Source organism: Mangifera indica, chromosome 11, assembly GCF_011075055.1.
Source record: "Mangifera indica cultivar Alphonso chromosome 11, CATAS_Mindica_2.1, whole genome shotgun sequence".
In the NCBI taxonomy this organism is placed as follows: domain Eukaryota; kingdom Viridiplantae; phylum Streptophyta; class Magnoliopsida; order Sapindales; family Anacardiaceae; genus Mangifera; species Mangifera indica.
In genome coordinates, this window is record NC_058147.1 from 13,848,945 (window position 1) to 13,875,287 (window position 26,343).

At 32.2% G+C, this 26,343-nt stretch overlaps 1 pseudogene; it reads left to right on the top strand.

Annotated features, from left to right (window-relative positions):
* The first annotated feature begins 1,767 nt into the window (after positions 1-1,767).
* Positions 1,768-25,526, top strand: LOC123228768 (annotated as a pseudogene).
* The last annotated feature ends 817 nt before the right edge of the window (positions 25,527-26,343 follow it).

Consider the following 26,343-nt stretch of genomic DNA (forward strand, 5'->3'; position numbering starts at 1 on the left):
TGAATGGGGTGACTTTGATGGAAATGATATGTCCAATATTCCTTCTAAAGATGTAGAGCCTGAGTATATGGCACTAGTTACCGAGAGTATGGATAATTTGCAGCTTGAAGATCTTATTTTAGATGGTGGAAATTATTTAGAGTCATTTTTTGACAATGTCCCCACTGATCCATTTAGGTGGCTTCCTGATTTTCCTCCATAGCCATCAACATTATCAGGTGGTACCATATCGATCCGAGAAGATAATAGTGTAAAGGTTGGTGATATTTTCCATAATAAAGTACAATTGAAAGACTTTGTGAAACAATTCGCCTTATTTAAAAGATTTCAATTCATGGTCAAAAAGTCTGACAAGAAACGATGGGAAATTAAGTGCAAGGCTTAAAATTATGAGTGGCATATACATGCAACCAAGTCCAAAGTCGATGAAGTGTTTCAAATCAGCTATATAAATCCTACCCACACATGTTCAGTTGATCAAATCATGCTACATCATAGACAAGCTGGGGCTCGAGCTTTAGGTCAATTAATGAGGTCAAAGTTTGTGATGATTGATGAAATTTATCGGCCTAAGGAAATAATTGTGGATATCGCCGACCAATATAAAATTGATATTTCATATTCACAGGCGTGACAGGCAAGAAATTGGGCTATAAATTCATTGAGGGGCTCACTGGAGGAATCATTTATGCTTTTACCAGATTATTGCTACAATCTACAACACACTAATCTGGGCACCGTTACTGCTATTGAAATGGATGATGAACATCAATTTAAGAATTTTTTCATGGCATTAGGGTGTTTCGTTCGTGCATTCAGAGAATATCTCCTACCTGTTATTTGCATTGACGCCGCTTTCCTTAAAGGTCGATATCTAGGGCATTTATTCATTGCGGTGGCTCTTAACAGTAATAACCAAATATATCCTATTGGTTTCAGTGTCGACAAAAAAGAATATCACAATACGTGGTGTTGGTTTCTCTTGAAGATTAAAGAATGCATCCATGACCTCTTTGAGTTGGCAATAATCTCAGATTGACATCATGTTATATACTCGATAATGGTTGAAGTCTTTCCAGATGTCTACCATGGATGTTGTTGTCATCATCTTTTGTGTAACATGCAGGCAAAGTATAAACGAGACTCAAAGGTATAATGTTTAAACAAGTATTAAAATTTGTAAAAGTTTATCTTTTTCATACATTTTGATTATAATCAGTTCTTATATTTTTTACTATCTTATAGGTTACGGGTGCATATTGGAAAGCTGCAAAATCATACACAGAAGCAGAATTTGGGGCAATGATGTAATCTCTTGATTCAATGAACCCTTAAGTTGGAGCTTATCTATGTGAGGTCAGATTTGAGCATTAGAGTAGAGCATACTTTCCAGGACATCGATACAATATCATGACAACTAATATTGCAGAGCCATTTAATGCTGTTGTCAGACATGCACAGGACCTACCTATCACACTGCTTATCGAGTTCATTCGTGGTACCATGCAACGATGGTTTTATGAGAGGAGAAACCATGCAAGTAAGTATCAAATCGTTAATAATTAAAAGTTTTTTCTCATGTACTTTTTCCCTTAGTTTTGGTTATTACGAAATGTGTTAATATTTTTTCAAATTATAGATGAATGTCCTAACTTTGTCACCCCTTAGGCGGAGGAGAAGATCAGTAGTTGTCTGTCTAAGTCTACACGCTTAGACATTCAACCAATTACACCTACTTGGTATCAGATTGTCGATTTTGGTGGATACATGGATATTGTAGACTTTGTTGAAATGTCTTGCACGTGTAGAAAGTTTCAACTTTCACGTATTCCGTGCAAACATGTCATTGTTGTTGCACGATATATGAGGCTCACAAATGTTAATGCATGGGTTCATCCATTCTTTCACACCGATATCTACTGTGCAATATATCAGGAACCTATCAATCCTCTTGGAAACCAATCTGATTGGTTGCACTCACCTGAAGAAATAGTTATTCTACCCCCCGTCCTCAATAGTAGCAGTTCGGGTCGCCCTTCCAACAGAAATCAACATCTTTCACAAGGAGAAAATGTTATACCTAGGATTTACAGTCGTTGCCATGAACCAGGACATGTACGAACCCAATGTAAAAGCCCAACACCCGTTCTGAGCTCCACCTCGTAGCATTCATCTAAAAAAGGCAAAGGGACGAGATCTTGACATGTTTATAATCAATTTTTTTAGTTATATGATTTATCATTGTTGTATTTCAGTTAAATGTAACCAATGTATTTTTATTATTGTTTCAAATGTGTAATTGTATTGACATGCAATGTAATAACTTTAGTATAAATAATTTCTTCATTTTATATTTGTTAGAATGAGTTGTTTGAGTATTTCTTTATTTCATCTAACGTTTGATAGTAACATCACTCAAATCACATATAATTATTTTTGTAGTGACAACATTATGTAAAAAGTGAAATCAAATACAATACATATCCACATACAATCATAGATAAAGTAGACCGTACACATACGCATATACAAGGAGATGTCCGAAACATGTCTTCTCAAATAGTCGTAGCTAATTCGGGGTTAGTGTAGAAGTAATCATGGATAATGCGGTGCATTGTACACGGCATATCACATCTGCTCGGAAGTGTCTGGACTTATCGGGGATTCACAGCTCGCCTTCAACACGTTTTCTTTTGCAAGAAATATCTTGCAAAAATTTTAAAAATTCGTAAAACATTCATAAAAAGCAAATATGTAAACAAATGTAGTAATAAAAAAAACATAAAAAGATGAAAAATAGAAAACAATAAAAAAGAAAATGACAAAATTTAAAAAATAAGATTTTAGTATCTTAAAATGGGGAAAATGAAAAAACAAAACTGAAATTCGAATTCTATACGTTGAAATACCCTAGAATGTCAACAATCAAAAAATCATTCAGAAATCTGAAAATAAAAAAAATGAAACTAAAATTCGAATTCTATATGTTGAAATTCCTTAGAAGGTCAATAATCAAAAAATTATTTAAAAATCTGAAAAATACGAGTCGATATATCCTAAAAGAGTATAAATTGAAAAAACGAAACTACAAAAGACACATAATTTTATTAGATTAAATTAAATTCTCACACAACATAAGGGAATTAGAAATCAACATAATGACAATTTACAACATTATCAAATTCCCCCACACTTATCTTTTGCTCATTCTCGAGCAAATTGCAATTATCATTTAAAATAAAACAAAAAGGCTCTATCAATTCATTTCTCATGACACCGAAAAAAAATGTGCATACATTAAGATTTAAACTAACCAAGACTTAAGCAACAACATACATCATAATCAAACTTCACAAGGAGATGCGCATAAAGAAAAATCAAGACAATCGCATTCTAAAGCACGTATGAAGTTTTTGGTGAATCTTTTCACGGTTATCACTCATACCACTTATTTTTTTAATGGTTTGGTGTTTCACTCAAGTTCTTCCAATTGCAAACATTCTACCATAGGCTTGCTTATGCACCAAATCTCCACCACTTAGATTATATGTATGCATAAATCAAAAAGACTTTATTTTAGGTTGTAATGGGGTTTGGGGTGAAGGTGAGAATTAATAGATACAAAAGGTTAGAACCATGAGCATTAACAAAGCATTTAAACACATAGAGGGGACAAAAATCTAAAACTGAAACCATTATTGTCATTTTTTTTTTTGAATAACTACGAAGATTTTGAGAGTAAAGATAACAATATAAGACAGTAGTAATAACAAATCTTCATATCGACTTCTTTTTGTAATCTCATCCTAATACATTTAAGTTACTTGTTCTCCCACACTAAAAATTTCAAGATAGCAGATTCACCAAGCAATACAATTTAGTTTAAATGCCCTGCCAACATTCATGGTTACGTGAGGATATTTGCTTGAAGCTTTGGGTTTGTAATATGATTTTAGCTCAACAACTCAAAGGTTTTGTCAGGCTCAAGGGGCTAACTAGGGAAATTGAAACAGGTTAGCTTTTTAAGCTAAAGGGTTTAAATAAGAAAGCCTTTATCATTTTCATGCGTGTATATATCAATGCGGTCTTGAAATGGTTCAAAACAAGTTCTAGAGATATATTCACATAAGAGAATATCACTCATCAAAGAAAACACATATTGATATGTATGTTTCAATCTTTTTTCTTTGGCTCAAAACTCACAGGTTAAATCAATTCACCTCAACTTCAAACAAAGCTTTATCACTTAATTATCAAATTTGTTTAAGTGCATACCCCTACATAATCTAACAAATCAGTGTGCATTGCTCTCATACTTAATTAGCTAAATCCCTTGGCATGCACACAATTTAATTCATTTAAAATGAAATTAATGGAAGTATTTGGTTTGACTAAACCAAGGGAAAGTACACCAACTACCATATCAATGAAGAACATAAACACAAATTAAAAATTAACTAGCAAAGAACAACAACACAAACAAAATAAGATGAAAAATAAGACATAACCAAAAGAAGAACAGGTAAACCCTCCCCACATTGAAACCAAACATTGTCCGCAATGTTTAAACACAACATACAATAAATAAAACTGAAATATAAAAGAAAAAGGAAAGAAGACTTCTCAAAAATTGTGGGAAAAAGGAACAACAATCAGTATTATAGAGAGTAAGGATAAGGTGGTGTGAACCCTTGAGAATCAAAAAGTGCCATCAGATTATGCTTTAGGCGGTCTAATTTCTGTTCAAATCTATGCAACAGTGTATCAAGGTTATTGAATGAAAGAGCATAGGATAATGATGAAATATCTGCTGGTAGATGGGTACTAGTTATAACTATGTCTGTTGTTGTTTTATGACGTCTACTAGGCTGAGAAGAAGGCATAACTATTGGTCTAGGTTGCACGAAGCTGAAACTACCATCTAATTGTTTTGTCATAAGTTTCATCTTGTCTAAACAAGTCATATCCAACGATTTCATCTCACAAGCAATATGCATGTTATGGTTAGAAATATCTAATAAACCTAAATTAATTGCTAATTGAATGATATATAAACCAAGGATCAAAGGTTTAGTTTTCTTTTAGACCATCGATTGGAATTGAGTAAGTAACCAAAAACCTAAATTAACTTGAATATTATGCTTCATACACCACACAAAATAAAACTCAACCTTACCAAAAGTACTTGCACTATTTGGCCTCCCTGAAAAATTTAAAAGCTAAAAAATGTTGTAAGTATTTAAACACAAGATTTTTTAAGTAAGAACTCTTTGAGGCACTAAGGTTATATGGAGCAGAATCGACAGACCATTCATACCACAACTCAACAGGTTTAAACTAAGGACTGTAATCATATTGGGAACGTACATATTGCTCCCTCATGGCATCATCTTTTTTCAGAAACCCTAATGCTATGTTAAACTTAGAAATTGAAAATGAACATTCTCTCCCCATTATCTTAAACTCAACTATCCCCTCAGTAAGCAAGTCAAACTCCTCATTATCATTAAATTAAAATATTGTGTAAAACTCACGTGTTAGCTCAATAAAGGCAGGGCAATTCACATTCACATAATTTTTCCAACTTATCCTATCAACTAACACATTAGATTCATTACGAATGCACAATTGATCAAGAGTCTGAGTATTAACATACTTATAGGGGTAGATTTTGTGTTCACACATGGACCCATACCTCTGTTGGTCTTGTTGTCAATAAAGGTGTTGAATCTGCCCAATTTATGCTTTAGGCAACTGGAGAGCTTGACTTGCTTCCCATTTTGTGTACAAAAACATGGACTAGATTAGCTAAAGGAGTGGTGCATTGTTGTGGCGAGGAAAATGATGATTGAGGCGTCGAGTGGGAAGGATATGATGAAGACTACAAATTTCAATTAACAAAAAATGCTGTCAGATTGGGAGATGGCTCGCATGTAAAAGGTTTCAACCAGGTGGATCTTGTTGGTCTTTTAGGCTATGATTTAGGTTTTTCCATGGCGATTTAAGAGGAGGATAGGGGCAGCTAGGGCTTGAGTAGGAGAGAAGGTGACACGTGGGTTTTTGGTAAAAATGGTTTTTGGAAACATAACAACAATATACTTACACTTAAGCGTATAGACCCCTTATATTTAAAAAAAACAAACATAGCAAGAGTTGAATATTTATAGAAACACATAACCTAGCCCTAAAACACTAAAATGACATACTGCTCCCCTGTGAAAATAAGACCAACTAATACTTAGGCAGAAGGAGAAAGATGACTCAACAGTAAAATAAAGCTGATATATAAGAAATTAAAATGAACCTGATCTAAAATAACAAAAACAATTGCAAAATAAACATAAAAAATCTTAAAACTGAAATTTAAAACCAAAATTGAAGCACGTAAAACTGAAATTTAAAAACAATTTCCCATGAAAATTAAAATTGAGAGATTAAATAAAATAAGATTGAAAGCTTTTGTTTATTGTTGTTGGCTCGACGTAATGCCTCTTTCTATTGATCAATATGGACAAGATCACTTCAATTCTTCTACATTTTCAACTTGCAATCCTTTATAAAAAGGTTTGAGTCTGTGGCCATTGACTTTAAACACCTTCGAGGTTGCTGAGCTCTAAATTTCTATAGCATCATGAGGAAAAACGTTAGTAACAACAAAAGGTCTAATCCAACGAGATCACAATTTGCCTAGAAACAATTAGAATTTTGAATGATAAAGGAGAACTTTTTGGCCGATTGAAAATTCTTTTCTGGAAATCATTTTGTCATGAAATGCCTTTGTTTTCTTTTTATAAATTCTAGAACTCTCATATGCATCATTGCGAATTTCTTCTAATTTTTGTAGTTGTAATCTCCTATATTCACCTCTCTCATCTAAGTTCATATTACACTGCTTAACAACCCAATATGTCTTATGCTCTAATTTAACTAGAAAGTGATAGGGCTTACCAAAGACCAACTTGTACGTGACATACCAATTGGTGTTTGTATGTTGTTTTATCTGCCCATAACGCATCATCTAAGCTCAAACTCTAATCTTTTCTAGTTAGACCAATATTTTCTCAATAATGATTTAATCTCTCCAATTCGAAACCTTAGCTTGTTTATTAGTTTACAGATGGTAAGACGTACAACCTTGTGACCATATTTTTCCAATAACGCCTCCACTGTTCAATTACAAAAATGCTTTCCTTGATCACTAATTAGAGTCTTTGGAATGCCAAACCTACTGAATATGTTAGATTTAAGGAAACCTGAAACAACTTTAGGGTCATCAGTTTAGGTAGCTTTTGCTTTTACCCATTTTGAGACATAATCAATAGCTAATAAAATATAAATGTAATCAAAAGAAATAGGAAACGGTCTTATAAAATAGATACCCCAGACATCAAAAATTTTATAAACTAAAATTGGAGTTTATGGGATCTCATTTTTTTGTGAAATATTACCTATTTTCTAGCAATATTCACATGATTCGCAAAAATAATATGAATCTTGAAATAAAGATGGCCAAAAGAACCTACAATCTATAATTTTTCATGTTGTCCTCTTGGCTCCAAAATGGCCTCTACAAGCATATGAATAACAGAAGGTAATAATAGAAGCAATTTCAGTTTCAGGTATGCACTTTCTTATATAACTTGATCAGCACAATGTTTTCACAAATATAAATCATCCCATATGGAATACTTCGCACCATTTTTTAGGTTGTCTCTTTAAGCCTTTGATAACCCAATTGGCAACATACTTGTGGCTAAATAATTTACAATGTTCGCATACCAAGGCAAACTTAAGCTAATGAAAAACAACTATTCATCAGGAAATTCTTTTTGTTACTCACATGAACCAGACGACTCAAATGATCAACAACACGATTCGCTGCTTCATATTTATCTTTGATCTTCAGGTCAAATTTACTTAGCAGAAGAATCTACTTTATAAGCCTTGGTTTTGCCTTTTTCTTTGTTATCAAATACCTAAGGGCTACATGATTAGAGTAAATAACAACCTTAGTGCCCAATATATAGGAACAAAATTTTTCCAATGCAAAAACAATAGCCAGGAGTTCTTTTTTAGTGGTTGAATAATTTTTTTATGCATCATTCAAGGTCGTTAAGGCATAATATATAACATGTGGCGTCCTTCCAACTTGTTGGCCTAAAATAACTCCTACAATATGATCACTTGCATTGCACATTATCTCAAACGAAAGATTCCAACCAAGTGGCTGGATAATTGGAGCTAAGGTTAGTAACTACTTATGCATTCTTACACCTTTCATCTAACTCAAAAGCCACATCTTTTTATAGCAACTTGCACAATAACAATGCAATATGGGAAAAATCCTTAACAAAGCATCAGTAAAAACCTGCATGGCCAAGGAAAGAACAAACTTCTCGTACACTAGCAGAGTAAGGCAGAGATTGAATAATATCAATTTTAGGTTTATCTACCTTTATACCCCTAGTTGAAACTACATGCCCCAAAACTATACGTTGTTCAACCATAACATGACATTTTTCAAAATTTAAAACAAGGTTAGTTTCAATGCATCCTTGCAAAACAAGTGCAAGATTATACAAACACTTATCGAAAAAATCCTATGAATAGTAAAATCATCCATGAAAATTTTTATAATCTGTTTAACATAAGCAGAAAATATACTGACTATATAAAACATGGGTATGTGAAAGTCATCTTTTCCTAATCTTTTAGAGCAATTGCAATTTGAAAATAACCTAAAAAGCCATGTAGAAAACAATAGTAAGCTCAACCAGCTACCCTTTCCAACATCTGATCAATAAACAATAAAGGAAAATGATCTTTAAGAGTTACAACGTTTAATTTCCTACAATCCATACGAACCTTCCACCCATTTTGAACTCCGGTGGGTACCAACTCATTTTTTTGATTTTTTACCACTGTGATACCGGTCTTCTTTGGCACAACTTGAATGAGACTAACCCATTCACTATCCAAAATTGGAGAAATTACTTTGGCTTGTAACAACTTTAGAATCTCCTTCTTTACCACTTCCATCATAGGTGGGTTTAGCCTCCTTTATGGTTACCGAATTGGTCTAGCTCCCCCTTTAAGCAAAACCCGATGCACATAAGCAAAGAGATTGATTCCTTTAATATCAGCAATGGTCCATCCTATAGCTATTTTGTGCCTCTTTAGAGTTTGCACTAATTTTTCTTCTTGCTCTTCATTTAAATTAATTGATATGATCTTTAGTAAGGTCTCCTCATCTCCAAGGTATACATATTTGAGGTGATCCAGAAGAGGTTTCAGTTTTAGCACTGGTGCCTACAATATAGAATGTACAAGTCTTTCGTTAGACGTTGGTAGCTCAATATAAGACATATTACTTGAATTTTTCAACTCCATGAACTCATTCATTTCTGTTATTATATCCTAAAAATCAGAATTTAATTTAAGTTTATCACTTTCTTTCAAACAATGCTCACGGTTGGTCACTTCCAACTTACCTTTGTCACCAAGTTTAAAAACATCCTATGCTAGAGAGTTAATTAAATCAATTGAATAAACAGAAAAATCAACATTCGGATATTTTATCATATCATAAATATTGAATTGAACGACATCACCATTAAATTCCATGGTTAGTGTGCCTTTATGAACATCAATTTTTGTTTTGGTTATTTTCAAAAACGATTTTCCTAACAAAATAGGTGTCAATTGGTCATTATTTTTCATGTCTAGGACATAGAAATCAACTAAAAAAATTAGTTTATCCTTAACCTGGACAAGAACATCTTCAATCAACCCCTTAGAATAGACATTCGATCTGTCAGCTAGTTAAATCACTATACCAATTTTTTCTAAAGGTTTAAGATTAAGAACAGACTAAATGGAATATGACATCACATTAATAGATGCTCCTAAATCTAACATGACTTTTTCAATTCTAGTGCCACCTATTGTGCAAGGGATGTAAAATATACTTGGGTCTCTATATTTTTCTGGAAGACTTTTTCAAATTATAGCTAAAACATTCTTTCCTACCCTTATTTTTTCATATGTTTTGAACCTTTGCTTTCTTTTCACTGTACACAACTCCTTCAAAAATTTAACAAAGCGAGCAACTTGTTTGATTGCATCAAAAAGTGGGATATTGACTTTGTACTTTCGAAAGGTTTTCATATAAATTTGCATCACTTTCATACTTTCAATTATCTGCTAAAGCTTCAGGAAAATGAGGAACTGGTCTATATTCACTTTAAGAAGGAGATTTACTTATCAATGCATTCTTGTTGGGAGAATTAGTTTTTGCCGCCACTTCATCTTTTTTTTCTTCTTGTTGCATTGGTATAGGTGGTGCCTTAATTGGCATCTTTAACTTTTTTCCACTCCTCAACACTATTGCACTAGCATTTTCCTTTGGGTTCACCATAGTTTGGGATGGCAATTTACTTGAAGTTTGTGCCTCCAACTAGCTAATTACAATAGCCATTTGACTCATTTGATTTCCAGACTTTGAATGCTAGTTCTTGTCTCTTACTAAAATTTCACAATGTTAGTAGCCAAAGTTTTAACAATGTCTTTGAGAGAGTACCTAAATCAGAATTTTGGGTTGGTTGTTTTTGCCTAGGAATGTAAGACTACTAGTATGGCTAAAAGTTGCTCGAAGGTTGATTTGTATGTACATTCCCATAATGGAGATTAGAATGGTCCTTCTAACCTGGGTTATAGGTATTCGAAAAAGGATTATAATTTCACTATGATTGTCTTAGAACTCCATCTACTACATTGGCTTGTTCAAAGAATTCCTCTTGAAGTGTTGGGTATATATTAGTTGGATGCCCCACAACTGAACAAATTCCACAAACCTTTGATACCTCTATTTTTCCTATAGCTATTTATCGTACAAGAGAAGTTAGATCATCAAGTCATCTTTCAAGAGAAAAGACATTTACCTCATTGACACGCTAAGATGAATGGTCTAATCTAATCTCGAATTGTTGTGAATTTGATACCATGTTTGTAATTAAATTTCAGGTTACCTCAGGTGTTTTGTCAACCAACGCTCCACCACTAGCTTTGTTAGTTATATTCCTATTAGTTAATAAGAGTCCCTCGTAGAAGTATTGAATAAGGAATTGATCATTAATTTGCTAGTGTGGATAGCTTGCACAAAGTTTCTTAAAATGCTCCCAGTACTCGTATAAAGACTCTCCATTATACTGCCTAATGCTAACGGCTCTTTAGGTTGGAAAAAACTTCTTCAAAAACAACCTCGTTATCTCATGCTAAGTGGTGATGCTTCCAGCACACAAGTAGTAAAGCCAATCTTGTGCATCATCTTTCAAAGAAAATGGAAATGCTCTCCTCTTAATTTATTACTTTATGACTCCATTTAGCTTCATATCCATGCACACCACATGAAATTCCTTTAAATGTTTATGATGATCTTCACCTCGGAGCCACAAAAAGTGGGTAAAAGATGGATTTATCCAGATCTTAATTCAAATATAGTATTAGCATCTAAATTAGGAAAAGTAATGCAATGAGATTGTTAGTTCAAATCTAGAGCAGCAAGCTCTTTTAAGGTCTGATTCTTAGCCATGTGTTCTTCTGCTTCATGAGCAGATTTATGTGCTTGTAGTCTCCTTTTTGCTTCTTTTCTTAACCTTTTTACAGTCTTTTCAATCTCTGGATCAAATTATAAATCAACTTGCTTCAAAGATCACATAAAGAACAAACAAACTAAAAACTTCCTGAAAACAGTGCCAAAATTTGCCAATGGTGTCGTCTATACCCAAATTATATTGAATTAAATTCTCACGCAACATAAGAGAATTAGAAATCAATATAACAACAATTAACAATGCTAACAATGACTTCTCTAAAGTTCTTTTTAAGAATATGATGTTGGTTAACAAATGAAAATTATGTAAGTAGGAGTCCAAATTAAGAGTTGAGAACAATGTGAATATTAAAGTGATGCATAATGAATTTTTTTTTTTGGCCAAAGTTTTAAGGATTTTGGGACCTTATAATATAATTGTTTCTTATTCTAGAATCAAAGGCCAAGATTATAAATGATTTTATGTGATCTTCCATTAAGACATTATTTTTTAAGTGGATATGTTTGGTCATAATCATTAGATGGTAGATGATCATTATTTGGGATTGTCATTTATGCTGGAATTTATGGACCCAATATGTGAATGAGATCTTTTGGTGACCATAATAATTTTGAACATTATTTTTTCGTGGCATGAAACTAATCTGAAAAGATTTGGAATTGTACTAGAGAAGTCACCTAGGATGCATAGTTCTATTATGTTTGGTATTGGACACCTAATAAGACATGCATCTAATTAATGAGAGTATCTAATATGAGTGAATTTCATACAGATCCAAAATGTTTAAAGATAATAGATAGTATCTTGTTCTCTTGATTGTATTATCTTTCCCTCGAGAAAGGTTAATGACCATTGGCAGAGTTTTGAGCAATCGATTAGGTTAGGTTATATAATTAGTTGAGATTCTTTCACCATTTATATGAAGGTTTAAGAAAAGACTTACATGGATGTAAAGTGACAATTAGGACCGATAATGATTGCTACATTATTGTTAAGGAAGATATCCCAATCTACTATGCTTGAAGTGTCCTTATAGAAATATGGAATAAGATTTGAGTTGTGAAAATGTTTCTTGTTACTTGAATTTCTAAGAATGGTGTACTATTATGTTTCTATCTTTGAAATATGTGTTCATTAGCAGATCTCTTTAGAAGTAATAAGACATCCATAATTGTTATATATTTTGGAGATAGGATACACAGCAGTTTTATTCAAAAGTTTTTGGCTTTTCTCAATATGGACTCAGAGAACCCTATGCAAAAGTTGGATATATGTTTTGTTGAAATAAGTTTGTTCCAGAATAAATATGATATCTTTTAGTATATAAAATGACTCTCTTCAAAATTTATTTGCTCCTGAATAAGTTATGAGATCATGCGAAACAAATTGGACTACATATGTCTTCATTGTATGGTTCTCTATGTTGGTTGCATTTGCAACATGTTATTGAGACTAAAAATAGTTCTTTTGCCTAACTTTGATATGAAAGACCTTGAAGATACATAATTTATTTTTCGTTTTAGGATCCATTATGATAAGGATCGTGGACCATTTCTGACTTATCTCAAAATGACATACATGAAACGTATGTTTAAGAGGCATGACATGCAGAATAGCAAGCCAAATGATTTGTTTGTTGTGAAAAGAGATAAGCCTAGTATCAATGACTATTTAAAGATTGAGGCTGAAAGGAAATACATCTAAATTATCCTTTGTGATGAAACTATTGGAAGCTAGATGCAAGGATAAATATGCATGAGACTTGATTTTTTTTTCGCAATGGATGCTCTCAATTGATACCTCATAAATCTATATCTTGATCACTGAGTTATACCTATGGAGGAAAGGAATATTAGCAAAAGATTAAGAATAATGGTCATTGTCAATATATAATGAAATCTAGCTCTACAGATGTTGTTATACCTATTGAAAAAGTCATATTATGGATAAAATATCAAGTAATTGTCAGTAGTATTTTCAACCATGTACATGAAATCCCCTATTATACATCTCAGGTTATGTGGTTGAAGAATCACATTCTTAACTACTTGTTCAATTTCTAAAAACTTTTGATTTACTATGATATCAGTACATCTATGGTCTTTACTAAGAACAACAATAGCACAAGTAAATCAAGACAGAAAAGTAAAATGTCATGTAGTTAGGAACTTCATACAAAGGAGTATGATTATAAAAGAGTACATAAACAAAGAGTTGATAAGGTTAAATTTCTAACCAAATGGTCAAGACTTGTAACCCAGTCATGTAGAAGACATGAAGATATTTAGGGTCTTTTTGATATTTGGGATTAGTTAGAGATATTGCAATTAGTTAATTGAATGACATATTTTTATGATTGAGTTGGTAATTTTATTTTGTTCATGATTTTTTTTTATGTAAATATATATATATATATATATATATATATATATATATATATATATATAAATATATATGCACATATATGTGGATCTTGTACAAGCAAGAATGTGATTTATTTTGAGTATGCAGCTGTATGATTGATTATATTAAAATTTATGTGTTCAATGTGCATACCAAGGATACGGTTCATCTTCAATATAATAGTTATATCTATAGAATATATGTCTAAAAAAATATGATTCATACTGATTATAACAATTGAATGAGTATGTTTTTTTAATTATCTTAAAACTATTGGAAGCCATGAATTTCTCTAATATTTATATTTAAGATATTAATTAAAGAGAAATCATAAAGAGACCCAATAGGTAATAACATATACTTATTATGATCACTTTTAGATGTTATTCTTGCCACATTTTTAAATTAAAGATCCACATTGTATAATTGCAAATAATTGTAAATGACGATATCTTGTGTTGTTTTGAAGACACAAAAATTGTCTTAATTCATTATTGATAGGGTTGTTTTGATTGAACTGTTTTCTGAACTATGTTGTTTTCTTATTGATTAGTTACCACTTTAGAATAGTAAAATGTCATCTATCTGAAAATTCTTTTAAAAAGGGTTACTCCCTCTATATATATATTCTTATTTTAATGCACACCTACATTGATTAAATTTTTTTCATTATTCAACCTAAAACCAGGTGAATGTATAATATAAAAAGAATTTATTTTATAAGCTTAATGTGATCATTTGGAAACAGGTTGATATACTTTATGTTGGGGTTATTAATTTGAATTATAAGTGTGGGCTAATAAGTTATAGGAGTCCAATTAACTTTTCAATTGAAATATAAAAGAAAGAGCTAGGTCTCCTCCCAAAAAAACACCATATATTTTTGGCACCCTTTTTGTATATCACATTCTGAACCTTGGAAGGAAGGGTTGCTCAAGGATCGTCAGTCAATTATTTCTGCGACAAAATAACGCAAACAAATTTGTTTAAGTCTCTAATAATGATTTTGCCAACAAATCTACCTCTGGAGACTTCCAGTCTTATCGATCCATTCGATGTCATCTGGGGAAAAAAAAACTTATTCCACCAATCATTCAATTAAGGGCAGACTTTACTGAAATATCAATCCCTCGAGTTCATTCCTAGGAAAATCATAAGTAATCAAATTTATGCCGCCTAGTGGTGACGTGGTTCTTCGCAATGCCAAGACAAAGACCAAAAATAAAGAAGAAAGAGCGGAACTAATTGACTTGTGATTTTTGGTCTTTGTGAAAGATTGTGGGATGAGAAAGGAGAAAATGAGTGTGAAAGCAAGAAAATGAAGGTTTTCAGCTTCCTCCATTCACCATTTTTGGTCCCCGCCCTTCGAGATGAGACCGAACAAGCTTGTGGGATTACCTGCTTCTAGATTTCAAGCATAATGCCTAAAAAGCGCTTCAATTAAGAAATCATCCCAATCAATAAAACGCAATTAGGTATTAAATATGGCTTATAAGACATTTCCATCTAATAACATATTCCTGAAACGCATAAAAAGCAACAGATTATGCAGTTAATTATAATTTAAATTTTTTTTATTTTTATGATTATAAATTATAATTAATATTTAAAATTATAATAAATTAAATTGCTCTAATTTCATTTAGCGGTTATCATGGAGAGAAAAATTAGATAGAAGATTGTAATTTATCGTTTTTCAACCATAATTGAAATAGAAAATAATTGTTTTCCAAAATGTGTATATGTATATATTGGGTGCAAAATAAACTGACAATTTATGTTATCGGATCGTACTTGCATAGTATTAGTTTAGGTTTTGTGTCAGAGACCTTTAACTCTAACCCGATCTGAATTAAAATCGTATCAAAATTTTTTAACCGTAACCCAACTCTTTAATATTTAGGATAACCCGATTTGACCAAAATTGACATAAAATTATTTACTGTTTTCACTCTCCAAAATGTATTTTTACCGTTTGAATTTTTTCACGAAATTACCCTAACATATTATTAATAGAACACACAATCTAACATTTTGCCTTGTTTACAAATGAAATAAAAAGTACATACTAAAACCTTTAAAACGCATCAATAATTTGACTAATCAACTTATATTTTATTACTTATATATATCGGGATTTTTATATAATTTTGATGTTTAAAATATTGCTTTTAATTTTTGTTAATTTAAAGTTATATTATATTTTTTAAAAATAAAATAGTAGAGATAAAATTGTAATTTTATGTCCTAATATTGTTATTTCATTAACATATTCTGGGTGAGAAAATATTATTTATGTCAATTAAGTGTAAAAAAAGTGGGTTAACGTCAATCTTTTGGGTAGGAAAATGTAATGCAATTCACTCTGTTTCTATTTAAAACTTAATAATAATTGAAGTAATTGTAACTATATGAAATAAAATTATATACAATATGTAAGAATATAATTGTTGTTGATAATTGTTTTTCAACAATTTTTTAATTTGTTTCTACCAAATTCTATTATAGTAAATATTTCTCTAAAGATTCATATCAGTTCGAGTTGAATTGGGTTATTGTGTGTCAATTTTTACCCTATTTGATTTTGTTTTGAATTATATTGGATTGATTCAAAATAATTTTTATGTCAAAAAATCTCACTCTTAACTTGTTTTTTTATATTATATCGTATCGAATTAACAAAACGTATTAAAAATTATTAATTTTAGTGCAAAATAACAGTGAGTCAAAAAGAGAAAAAAAGGAAGTTTACATTAGGAAAAATGAAAAGGTCCCACAAACCCTGAGTGTCTCCGACTACGTAGTGGTTTGGAAATTAAATTTAGAAAATAACTATCTTCTTGACTGGAGGGGCCGTGCCGCGCGTTCATTCCTAGGAAAATCATTTTTAATAACAGGTCGTTATCTTATGGGCAAAATTTCGTTTATGGCTTCTTCATTATCATTGTCATCAAGCCAAATTCGATGTTTTTCTTAGTTTTAGAGGCGAGGATACTCGTGATAACTTTACTAGTCATCTCTATGCGGCTTTGCGTCGAAAACAGATTCAAGCCTTTATTGATGACAGGGGACTTAAGAGAGGAGATGAAATTTCTCCTGTGCTTTTGAAAGCAATTGAATCATCGAAGATTTCAGTAATCATTTTCTCAGAAGACTATGCTTCCTCTAGATGGTGCTTGGATGAACTTGTAAAAATTCTTGAATGTAAAAAATTCAATAACCAAATTGTTATACCAGTTTTCTTCAATGTGAATCCATCTGATATTCGGAAGCAAACGGGAACTTTCCCGGAGGCTTTTGTGAAGCATGAAGAACGTTTTAAGGAGATGAGAAACAAAGTTCGGAATTGGACGAATGCTTTGACTGAAGCTGCCAATTTATCTGGATGGGTTTCCTCTGTAACCAAGTAACTACTAATTCTTTACTAAAGTCTTTATAAGTTTTCAATTACTAATGCTATATAAGCTATAATATTCCTTGCTAAAATCCAGTTATTTAGGAACGGTATAAAATCTTAACTGAGTAAATATATATGAAAATAAGACTTTAGATGTCATTAATTAATTAATTAATTAATTTCTTCTGAAATCTTCTAGTTGGTTGATGCCGTGAGAACTGTGATCGCAAAATTGTTTTTATTTCATTATTTATTTGCTGTGAACTTATTGCATCACGTTTTGGTTCAATACTGGTGACCTTTCTAACTTGTTTGGGTTTCATAATGATGACAGAACGAGTTTTTTGAAAAGTTTGGTATTTTTGATTTAATGATTATTTAATCTTTCCTTGTTAATTTGACTCATCAAGAACATCCCTGGAATGGCCTTTTGACGAAATTAAGTTCTTCTGCACTACAGGATATAATTTAGCCAATTTTTTTTTCATATCTGTGGACAAATTATGGGTATTTTCAATGAAAAATAACATTAGAAAGTTAGCTTTACAATTCCTAGTCCCCCACAAGAAAAGAATAAAATAAACTGTTTCGTATTATTTTGCTTATGTCATGGTACATTCCAACTCACTACTATTTATCTGCATGTTTGTAGGCCTGAGGCAACACTTGTAGATGAGATTGTTAAAGATATTTTGAAGAAATTGAAAAATACATCTATCTCAAGTGATTCTGATTCTATGTTGGACTAAACTCACGCATTAAGCATATCAAATCATTGTTATGCATTGGATTGTCAGATTTTTGAATAATAGGAATTTGGGGAATGGGTGGTATAGGTAAAACAACCATTGCAGGAGCGATTTTTAACCAAATTTCTTGTGATTTTGAAGGTTGTTACTTCTGTATTAATGTTAGAGAAGAATCAGAAAAATGGGGATTAAGTCATTTGAGAGACCAAGTTCTTTCTCAAATATTAGAAGAAGAAAATCTCAAAATAGGCACTCCCAAAATTCCTCTGTATATCCAGGAAAGACTTCGATGTAAAAAAGTTTTCATTGTTCTTGATGATGTGAATAATTTTGAACAATTAAAATTTTTAGCTGGAGGGCTTGACCATTTCAGTCCTGGAAGTAGAATTATTATAACTACTCGAGAGAAACAAGTACTTCGTAGTTATGGAGTGCAGAGCATATATGAGGTCGAGGAACTTAACCATAACGAAGCTCTCTTGTTGTTTTGTAAATATGCCTTTAAGCAATGCCATCCTCTTGAAGATTTTATGGAGCTCTCAAGTAGTGTAATAAATTATGCAAAAGGCAATCCATTAGCTCTTAAAGCGTTGGGTTCTACCCTCTTTCGAAAGAGCAAACGAGAATGGGAAAGTGCAATGTATAATTTGAAATTGGTTTGTGATCCCCAAATTCATGATTTGTTAAAAATTAGTTATGATATACTAAACAGAGAGCAGAAAGAGATTTTTCTTGATATCGCCTGTTTCTTTAAAGGAGAGGATATCGATGATGTGGCTCAAATAATGCTAGGGGAGATTATTAAAAATAGGCAAAATTAAAGGGGTCTAAGCGAAATTGCCCAAAAATTTCAGGTTTAAGCAAAAATGCCCAGGTTTTATGAAATGACGAAACTGCCCCCATATGTAAACACAGCAAATTTTCACTGTGCAATTCAAAGAAAACCCCACCTCCCACGGCAATCCCACGGTGAAAGTCATTTCGGCAGATTTTCTTGCTTTTCGGTAACCGAAAATGGCAAAGAAGGTTAGTATATCTCCCGTGATCTTGTGTTGGATCAAGTTATTGCTCATATTATTGAGATTTGATTGAGATTTTTGGGTTTGAAATTTTAGGGTTTACGGTTTGAATAATGCTTAAAATGTTTTGATTCTTGGTTGTTTTTGTTGAATTGATTGAGGGCTTTTGTGTTATACAACATGTAGATTTGATTTTCGTAAAAATCGGAGGCCGAAACGACCAAAATGTGGCCGAAAATGGCTGCCGAAGAGATCGACAGTCCGACGTGGGTCATTACTGAAATCAATCAACTTTTCCAAATCGTATTCTTTTTTGACCCAACTACTTTCTTTTTCATCTTCATCTTCTTCCTTCTGCCCTTCAATTGGGGTACATGTAACAAAAATAGGAATATATTCTTGAAAGTACTGGGACATATCAAGAAGACCCTGGACATCTTCATCATTTTGGATCTGGATGGGGCAGTCAAGCTCAATTTTTCTTGGCTTCATTGATACTTGAATGTAGTTTTTCATTGGATCAATACTGCAAGACTCTGTGAAAAGCTCAATAAATCCCTCGAATGTTGTTTCATAAGGGATTTTAATCAATTGTTTGGCTCCTCCAACATATTTCATTGTGTTGTTGCGACCTTGAATCCATTCTCCCTGGTAACGAACCGATGCATAACCATCTATTTTAATTATCAATCCTGCAATGACAAGTTTTTGAAGATAATTATTCATTTATAATAAAAAAAATCAATAATAACTATGTAAATCAGTCGTACAATTATTAATAATTAAGAAAAACTCCTCATATTTTTCTAATATTTTATTTATCCCCCTATAATTATTTAACAATTTATATAACAATTTATATAACACTTTCGTATGTTATCTTATATCAAAATGCATCTATCTGTTTGTAACATTTTATTTAAAACGTTTTTATAATATCTATACTTTGAAATAGATATTTAAATTTTATACTTTGAAATACTTTAAAATGTCAATAATAAAAAATTTCTTCAGAACTCTGAAAAATACTAGTGGATATATCCTAAAACGATAAAATTCAAAAAAACTGAGCTGAAATTCGAATTCTAAAATTTGAAATACCCTAGAATGGTAATAATCGAACAATTCTAAGAAAATCTGAAAAATACGAGTTGATATATGCTAAAACGGTGAAATTCAAAAAAACAGAACTAAAATTTGAATCCTAAAAGTTGAAATACCATAGAATGACAACAATTGAAAAATTCTTCAGAAATCTGAAAAATATGAATCGATATATCCTAAAGCGATGAAATTCGAAATAACGAAACTGAAATTCGGAATCTAAAAGTTGAAATACCCTAGTATGACAACAATCGAAAAATTCTTCAGAAATCTGAAAAATATGAATCGATATATCCTAAAGCGATGAAATTCGAAATAACGAAACTGAAATTCGGAATCTAAAAGTTGAAATACCCTAGTATGACAACAATCGAAAAATTCTTCAGAAATCTAGAAAATGTGCATTGATATATCCTAAAGCGGTGAAACTCGAAAAAACCTATAATTTCAATTATAATACGCCTACAATGTTTAATATGAAAATGCGCCCTAATTTTAATAACATTTCATTTGACTCCTCAATTATCTCTTTCTTTATGTAACACCCTTGTATGTTGTCTTGTATCAAAGCAATACCTATCTATTTTTAACATGTTATATAAATCCTGTATATATTATAAAATATCTAAAACCCCCATAACAATGTAAAATGTTCAAAACCCCCCATATTTATCCTAAATTACATTTAACCCCCCATACTTGTCAAACATTGCATTTAACCTCCATATTATGACATAAAAACTAGACTTAACAAATAAAATGAAGTTTTACGCTAAGATTAGCATAAATACCTTTTTTTGATGAATAGTATTTTTTCGAGTCGAATTCAAAAATACGAACTTCTTTCATCCGAACGAATTCCTACTAATTGATGTTGAAAAAAAAATGAAAGTGAGAGTGAGTGTTTGAGTGATATGAGAAGTGTGTGTAAATAAAATGAGTGAGGAGAGTTTATATAGATGAGGGGAAGGGTAATTTTGACATTTTAGAAAAAGTAATGGAATAAATAAATAAATATGAAAATGCCTTTACAATGTAAAATATCCAAAACCCCCCCATATTTATCCTAAATTACATTTAACCCCCATACTTGTCAAACATTACATTTAACCCCCATATTATGACATAAAAACTAGACTTAACAAATAAAATTAAGTTTTAGGCTAAGATTGGCATAAATACCTTCTTTTGATGAATAGTATTTTTTCAAGTCGATTTCAGAAATACGAACTTCTTTCGTCTGAACGAATCCCTACTAATTGATGTTGGAAAAAAATGAAAGTGAGAGTGAGTGTTTGAGTGATATGAGAAGTGTGTATAAATAAAATTAGTGAGGAGGGTTTGTATAGATGAGGGGAAGGGTAATTTTGATATTTTAGAAAAAGTTTGAAATAAATAAATAAATATGAAAATGCCTTTACAATGTAAAATATCCAAAAACCCCCCATATTTATCCTAAATTACATTGAACCCCCATACTTGTCAAAGATTTATTTAACCCTCATATTATGACATAAAAACTAGACTTAACAAATAAAATTAAGTTTTAGGCTAAGATTGATATAAATATCTTTTCTTGATGAATAGTATTTTTTCGAGACGAATTTAAAAATACGAACTTCTTTCGTCCGAACGAATCCCTACTACTTGATGTTGAAAAAAAATGAAAGTGAGAGTGAGTGTTTGAGTGATATGAGAAATGTGTGTAAATAAAATGAGTGAGGAGGGTTTATATAGATGAGGGGAAGGGTAATTTTGACATTTTAGAAAAAGTTTGAAATAAATAAATAAATATGAAAATGCCTTTACAATGTAAAATATCCAAAATCCCTCCATATTTATCTAAAATTATTTTAACCCCATAGTTAGTGAGGAGAGTTATATAAATGAAGGGAAGGGTAATTTCGATATTTTAGAAAAAGTTTGAAATAAATAAATAAATATCAAAATGCCTTTAAAATGTAAAATATCCAAAAACCTCTCATATTTATCTAAAATTATTTTAACCCCCATAGTAAGTGGGAGAGTTATATAAATATGAGAAGAAGAGTAATTTTGGTATTCTAAAAAAAAGTCATAGGCATTTTTTTTAAAACAGTGATTTTGGATATTTTGGCTTGGAAATAGTGATTTTGGGCATTTTTACTTAATGAGAGGGCATTTTGGCCATTTTATAAAATTTCCCTCATGCTAGACAGTCATTACTCGCTTTATTTTGAATTGCGTAACCTCTGTGATAAATCTCTCATAACAATATCAAATAACAAGCTGCAAATGCATGATTTATTGCAAGAAATGGGTCGAGAAATTGTTTTCCAAGAATCTGCCAAATAGCCTGCAAAACGTAGTAGGTTGTGGTATCACGAGGATGTCTACAACATATTGAAAAATAATAAGGTAAAGGGCCTAATGAACTTGTTTTGATTTCTTATATTAAAAGTCCAATAAACAAACAATAAACCCATACAAATTTTATTGTTTTGTACTATAGATTTGTGGACGTTTTGTGCTTTTTATATTCACTTATACTTTGTTGTGTTTGTTTATTAGGGCACTGATTCAATTGAAGGCATATTCTTAGATATGTCGAAAATAAGAGACCTTCAGTTAAGTTCTGGAGCCTTTGCAAATATGTCCAATCTTAGGTTGCTGAAGTTCTATACTCACAAGCTTAACAAAGTGTTTGGAAAATTCTCTAAAGTACATCTTCAGTTTGAGGATTTTTCTAAAGTGCATCTTCCTTGTGGTCTGAAATATCTTTCAAATGAGTTGAGGTACCTCCATTGGGAGGGATACCCTTTGAAAAAATTGCCATCAAAATTTAATATAGAGAACCTTGTTGAACTTAGATTGCCTTATAGTAGGGTGGAGCAACTTTGGAAAGGAACTAAGGTGTAATTTATGATGATATAGATGTTCTTTCATATGTAAACTATGTGGTTCACTGATACTGATTTATTTTAGCCTTTAAATTTTTGTTACAGCATGCTTCCAAGTTGAAATTGATTGATCTTCATGATTCCAGATACTTGACCAGGATCCCAGGCCTCTCAAATGCCTCGATGCTTGAGGTTATGAACCTCAGATATTGCAAAAGTCTTAAAATCTTTCCAAAGATTTCAGGGAATATAAAACAATTAGATTTATCTGCAACCAGAATAGAAGAAATTCCTACTACCATTTGTGAATTGAAATCTCTTTGTAGGCTTAAACTTTGGAATTGCTCAAAGCTAAAGAGTTTCCCAGAAATCTTACAAGAAATAAAAAATTTACGGTATCTTTCTCTTGCTAGAGCAACAAAAGTTAAGGAGCTGCCACCTTCTATTGAATATGTAATTGGGCTTCGTGAGTTGACATTGTAAATCTCAAAAACCTTGAGACCATTCCAAGTAGTATTTGCAGCTTGACATCTTTATGCTCAATGTATCTTTCTGGTTGCTCAAAACTCGATAGATTGCCAGATAACCTGGGGAATTTAAAATCTTTGAGGACCTTCAATGCAAGAAGAACTGCTATTAGGGGATTACCATCCTCTATTGCTGGTTGTAAAGATCTTCAAGTTCTGGATTGTTCTATGTGTAGAAATTTGGTTTTGCCTTCATTTTCAGTTTTAGGTTCATTAACACACTTAAATTTGTCTTATTGCTCTCTAACTGAAATTCCTGAAGATCTTTGTTGTATGCCCTCTCTGGAAATATTAAATCTACAGGGAAACAATTTTAGGAGTTTACCTAGAAGTATTAAACAACTTTCTCAGCTAAAGCGTCTTTTGATAAGCAATTGCAGAATGATTCAATCATTGCCAGAGCTTCCTGTCCGTGTACTATTTTTAGATGCAAGGAATTGCAAGAAGCTCCAATCATTACCACATCTTCCATCACATGTAGAAGAATCAAATGCAGATGTACTAGAACTAATATTTGAGCGCTGTTGCCAATTCGCATATACCAGAATCGAGTTCATCTTTACAAACTGCCTGCAACTGAATGAAAAAGCATGCAACAACATTTTGGTAGATTCACAACTACAACTTCAACATATATCATCTAAATCGTTAAGACTTTGCCATGAAAAGGTACCTTTTTTCTCTTTCACAATCTCTATGTTCTCAGAAATGATGAATGTTCATTTTTATTTCAGGTATATGAAAAGATACCTTCAACTAGTTTGTGTCTACCAGGGAGTAAAATTCCTGATTGGTTTACCTATCAACGTTCAGGATCTTCAATAACTATTGTGTTACCTCAGCACTGGTGCAATAAAAAGTTCATTGGATTTGCTCTGTGTGCTGTTATTGCATTTGAGGGGAGTTATTGTGGCCGTGGTCTTTATGTTGGTTCTTCTTACCAGTTTCAAACCAGCGATAATCAGTGGGATCCCTCTATATTTGGATTGAACCTTTCTGTTACTGGTAGGTGGCCTTTCACATCTATTGATTCTGAACACATTGTACTGGGGTATAGTCCTGTTCGGATTCTTAGGGGAGAATATACAACTGCCTCTTTTAAGTTTCGCCTGTCTATCTTTGGTTACAAAGGCCCTGTAAACAGTTGCAAGGTGAAATATTGTGGGGTATCTCTACTATATACACAGCCCAATGTGATCCAATCTTACCTTTCTGTCAAGAATTTGACTCCTATGATAACAACAGTAGATCACATTAAAACTAGGAAACGCCATGCTGATTACAACCCTGATCAGACCAATTCAACTGAAATTAGAAGTGGTGGAACTGATGATGAGTTGGAACCTGTTAGAGCCAAGGTGTACACAAGGAAGAAGAGAAAAAGAGGTGCTGTGAAGGAAACTGAGAATACAGGTGGCAGAAACTTAGCAGCTAGAGATGTCACTCAATCAGCAGGAGGAATGGCAGCAGACAAACAATAGTCCCAACATGGGCCATCAACAAGTATGCAGCATGAGCATGGGACCACAGAGATAGCCTTAGCTAAGGTGTCACCACACAATTGGAGAGGCAGTTGTGGGGAGGCAGTTATGGGAAGGAAATAGGAGACCTGGAGGTGGAGGAGGGCAGAGAAGAAAATTGAGAAAAGGGAGTGTAGGGAGAGCTTCCTCCTCTAAAATGCTGGAGGAAGATTTTTTGTTTTCTTTTAGTTTGCATTTCTGTTTTCCTTTCATTGTGAGTTTGGAGAATTAGTATGCTAAGTTTTTAAGAAACACTTTCACCAGTGAACTTTATATGTATTTCTGGAAAGATTATCAATACAAACAGTATTCCATACATTGCAATCGAGTTTGCTACACAACAATATTCATTACATTTCAATTCGGCCATTTAATACAAACATTCACAGCAGCTCTGTTTCAGCAACAATACAACCCAGAAATCTTGGTTCAGCAGCTACTTGCAGTAGCATAGTCACCAAAAAGCAGTATCTTATCACAGTATCACATTTTTAGCAGTCACAAATTCCAGAAATCCTTGAACAGCAACTTCCCAGTAGCAGCAGAATCATCATTCCAGCAGAACCCGTTACCTGAACACTCCAGGTACCTATTAGAACCATATAAGAGAGTTTGCAAAATTTGAAATCAATGATTGTTGATTGCTACTCTTCTACAATTGGACTTTTGGGTCTTTGTTTGACTATCAAAGCTACTTATGGGCTCTCTATCGACTTTTGGTAATTTACCTATCATCACTTTCATGTTTATGTTAGTTTAAGAATACTTTCAGCTTTATGTTCTTGGGTTTGATGTTGTACTGCCCTGCCTGCAGCCATACTTCAAAGTTGCGTGGTGTTTTGGTGATTTATTAAAAAATATTTTTATTGTTTAGATTTTCAGGTGTTTTTTATTTTGTATAATTATCTTATTCATTTTAATTCTTTATGTCTACTTCATAAGTATCTTATAAGGTATCTCTTTTGTCTTAGTATTATAAAATTTAATTTCAACTTATTTAATGTCTTGGGCCTCATTGTCTAATTACTTGCCTTTGTTTTTTGATTCAGGAACTTAAAAAGCTGTGTGCATACTATCTTTGATGACATTATTGAATGCTTTTTGCCTGATCCTTAAACAGGCCTGTCCGTAGG